This window comes from Octopus bimaculoides, chromosome 2 (genome assembly GCF_001194135.2).
Source record: "Octopus bimaculoides isolate UCB-OBI-ISO-001 chromosome 2, ASM119413v2, whole genome shotgun sequence".
In the NCBI taxonomy this organism is placed as follows: domain Eukaryota; kingdom Metazoa; phylum Mollusca; class Cephalopoda; order Octopoda; family Octopodidae; genus Octopus; species Octopus bimaculoides.
This window is the reverse complement of record NC_068982.1, coordinates 187,785,152-187,789,561: the sequence shown is the minus strand read 5'-3', so window position 1 is coordinate 187,789,561 and position 4,410 is coordinate 187,785,152.

Sequence of the window (4,410 nt, the reverse complement as noted above, 5' to 3'; positions counted from 1 at the left end):
TGGTCGATTACAACGGCCCTAGTATTTGACTGGTTTTTAATCTATTGACCCCGAAAATATGAAAGGCGAAGTCGACCACTGCGGAATTTGAACTCAGAGCGTAAAGACGGACGAAATACCGCTAAACATTTCGCCCGGCTTGCTAACGTTTCTGCCAGCTCGCCGCCTTGTATACAATTCATATTCTTTTCTACTCCAGGCGCAAGGCCCGAAATTTTGGAGGAGGGAAGCCAGTCAATTAGATCAACCCAGTACGCAACTGGTACTTAATTTATCGAACCCGAAAAGATGAAAGGCAAAGTCGATCTCTGCTGGGGTACCACTTTGAAGAATATTAGCCGAATGAATCGAACCTAGTACTTGTTATTTTTTTAAAAAAGCTTCGTGCTTATTCTATAGGTCATTTTTGCCGCACCGCTAAGTTATATGAATGTGAACACCCTAACACCTGTTGTCAACCGGTGTCGAGCGACAAACACGTGCGCCCTGATCTCGTCATCTGTCTGTTGGGCTGCAGCCATAGCCGCGTAATCCAGGCCTTCTGTTATTGAGGCTCGGTAGGTGTGAGAGCAGGTAGGGGCACGAGAGAGTGCATGTGCGACTGAGTTGCCTTTTCCAGCTATGTATTGAATACTCGTGGTGTACTCAGAAATGGCCGATAGGTGTCGCTGCTGACATGCAGACCAAGGCTTTAAGAGCTTTCTCATAGCAAAGGTGAGTGGTTTGTGGTCTGTGAATACTGTAAACGTGCGGCCTTCAAGAAAATAGCGAAAGTGGTGGACACCTAGATGGACAACTAGCAATTCTCTGTCAAAGGCACTATGTTTCTGTTCAGGAGGTCGTAGTTGTCGACTGAAGAATGCAAGTGGTCGCCACTGACTATGGATGACTTGTTCCAAAACGCCCCCAATCGCGGTGTCGGAGGCAAATTTACCTGACACGGCATAGCCAAGCAAATTAGGAGTGGACCAATACCTGTATCCCCTGTCATCAAGCTGTGAGTGCAGCCCAAACTGATATATGAGGATGGGACAGCATGGTTGCTTTAGCCAGGGCTTGTTTTGTGGATTTGACGGTGGGGCCATTGCACCATCCCACTCCACATGTCTTTTTGGACCATCTTTTGACAGTGCATTGTATAGGGGTCTTATCACTCTTGCCGCAAAAGGCATGAAGCGATGATAAAAGTTTACTATACCCAGTAATTGGGGTAGAGCTTTGCTTGTGGTGGGGCGTGGGAAGGATAAGATAGCTTTCACTTTTTCTGACAGGGGTGTAGCACCAGCGCCTGTGATCCGATGTCCCAGGAAGTTGATTTTTGTAACATTAAAAACAGACTTGGCCGGGTTGATTACTAGGCCATATTGTTCTATCAAAAAGAGTCACAATGTGCTTCTTGTGTAGCTCCGCATTTTGGCTTGCGATAAAGATATCATCTAAGCATGCAAAGTCAAAATCGAGATTTGAAAAGATTGTACTGCGTTTTTTAGGTCAAAGGGTGTACGTAAGAATTCATAGAGCTCGAAAGGAGTGATCACAGCGGTTTTAGGTACATCGTCGTCTTGCACTGGGATTTGGTGGTAACCTCGGATGAGCTCGACCTTCGAGAATACCAAGCACCCGGTTAGCTGTGCTGTGAAGTCCTGTATGTACGAAATAGGGTAGCGGTCGGGCGTCGTGTCTGCGTTGAGACGACGGCAATATCTGCAAGGCTGACGACTTCCGTTGTGTTTCGGTGCCACATGCAGAGGTGGCGACCGGAGACTGCTTGATCGGCGAGCAATACCCATCGTCTCCACATTGTCAAATCTAACCTTTGCGATTGCAAGTTAGTCTGGTGATAGACGACGTGTGCAGCTGTGCACTGGTGGGGATGTGGTGTGTCACTCCGTGGCGGGCTGTAGGTCTGGAGAATGTCGGGATAGTAAGATTGGGGCGACTCGCAAGGAAATTCGAGAATTCGTTCACGGCCTGAGGGACGGTTGCTATGCGTGGGGAGGCATGGGAGCGTATGTGTTGCTGTTGATGAGTCGTCTCCCTTGCAAATCAACCAGTAGCTAGTGAACTCGAAGAAACTCTGCACCGATAATGGGCTGATGGACATCGGCGATGGTGAATGCCTACGTGTATTTTTGTGAGCCGATGTTGAGTGAAAGGATGCAGTGACCGTACGCCTCGATTGTGGAGTCGTTGGCGGCCGTTAAAGGTTGATCCCGCTTTCCGTAACGGATGTCCCTTGCCGACGCTGGGATCACGCTGACTTCTGCTCTTGTTTCGATTAGGAACCTACGTCCGGCGCTCCGATCCTGGACATAGAGGAGCAGTTGGTCGTGTTTGCCGGTCACAAGGGTATTCAACTGCGGCCGACCCTGGAGTTTCCCGTTACCGATGGCCAAGGGGTCCTGAAGCTACATGGTTGCTTATACTTCGTAGCCTTTTTCCCGAACTTCGTGTGGTAGAAGCACAAGTCGTCTTGCTTAACTCTACCATGTCTCGGCGTCGACCCTATGGCGTTAAACATAACACCACTGGATAAAAAAATGTTTGTTGGCTGCTTTCGCTAACTGCCGCAGGTCCTTGATCTTGGTCTGAGCTATGAGGGCCTAGACTTGGAGTGGTAACTTGCGGAGGAATATGACTCTCCAGGTGAAGGTAACTCTCCAGGGGGAACTAATGCCAACATTTTGTCCATCAACTCCGAAGGCTTGGAATCGCCTAATTCTTCCTCCAGTATCTTGGCTGCCGCTTCCCGGTCGCTCCGCCGGAATATATCCACAAGCCTGTCTTTTACTGTAGTGTATTTGTGCATTGCTGGAGGTTGGGTTTAAATGCCCAGCACCTTCGTTGCCGAGTCCTCATCTAGTGCCGCTACTATGTACGAATATTTCATTAGGTTTGGAGTTATTTTGCGTACGTTAAATTGCGCTTCCGCCTGCGTGAACCATAGCTCAGCCCTCTTCAGCCAGAATTGTGGTAACTTCAGTGCTGTTGTGTGATCGCTTGCCATGTTTCTTTGATTTTCTGTTTACTTCGATGTGTGAAACAAAAGCTGTTGTTCTTCTGTGGGACCTCCAGTTATAGTTTTAGTTAAACTATACACACACAAAAAAAAACTAACGAAGACCCAGAATGTGTAAGTGAAATATTTATTCAGTTAAATACAATAGGGCGATAGCTGCCAGTCAACACCTGCTTCGTAGAAGCCCGCTTAACCGGAAGTCAACTTCGCTGCAGACCAGCACCCTAACTAGCCCGCAGCGAAGTTCCTTTCTGCGCTTCGTCCGTCATAAATCCTTAGGTAGTGCCCTACATAGTGTTAAAAAGCATAATATACATCAAAGCTCTGTGAATCGAAATCGCCCCGGAAGTGAACAAGAATGACATGTATCGGTATTTCACAGTATTTCCTGCTCAATAGTTTCATATACTGGTTTTTTTTTTTGTTTTAATACTCTTCATTTTTATATGGGCTTCTCTGAGAGGAAATACTGCAGCTATAAGCATTTAACAAGCAGACGCATATTAAGTATGGGCTATTGGTAATGCTAACGTTATTTATTTGCTTCTAACACAACATTCGAAGTTTGTTCCATTTGTGCGACGCACAGTGACGTTGTTTCATGTTTGGAAAAATATTTAGAGTGTAATGTAATAAGATATGATCAGTAAGTAGCAGTAGTAGTAGTAGTATGGATACATGTACTGTAATATCGCATCGTTGCGTCCACTGTTTGTTGGTGATTCTCATCGACTCCTGGCAGACGACACCTTTGCACCAATCAGGTGACAGCCCTCCAGCCCTTAGGTCTGTTTGGGTTGTTGTTGCTGGTGAGAGTTTTCTGAGGTCAGAGAGCAAATCCTACATCGGCGCTTTTTAGTCACAGAGGAAACGTTGGCTCTATTCTTTGACATGCTTGTCCCCTCACAGTGAAATGAATTGAACACGCCGCCCGATCCGGGAATCGAACTTATGGATCTGGCGATCGTGAGTGCAACATTCTAACTAGTTCGTCACCGACTTCACAAATCAGTAAATAATTAAGAACAATAGCTAAAAAAATATCATAACAAACAGAATCTTTGACTGCTTACCGACTCGTGTTAACACAGATCAATTTGTGATAAAACGTAACATGGTTTACAGCTGAGCATCCCGTGTTATCTCGAATCACTGCTGATTAAATCAGTGATAAACGAGGATAGATGTAATGGACATTGTGCATTTCATAAGCGTGATTGTTCATGATGAACATTATGTGTTTCATTGTAATATATAAAATGGAACTCGGTCAGAATTTGTGCGTTCCATCGAAAGGTGAGTCTCAATGCTTTTGAAATTAACACTTAAAGATTCCACGTCCACGTTTATAAACAACATCCTGTGTCGACTGCCTCACTTTCACCCAAATT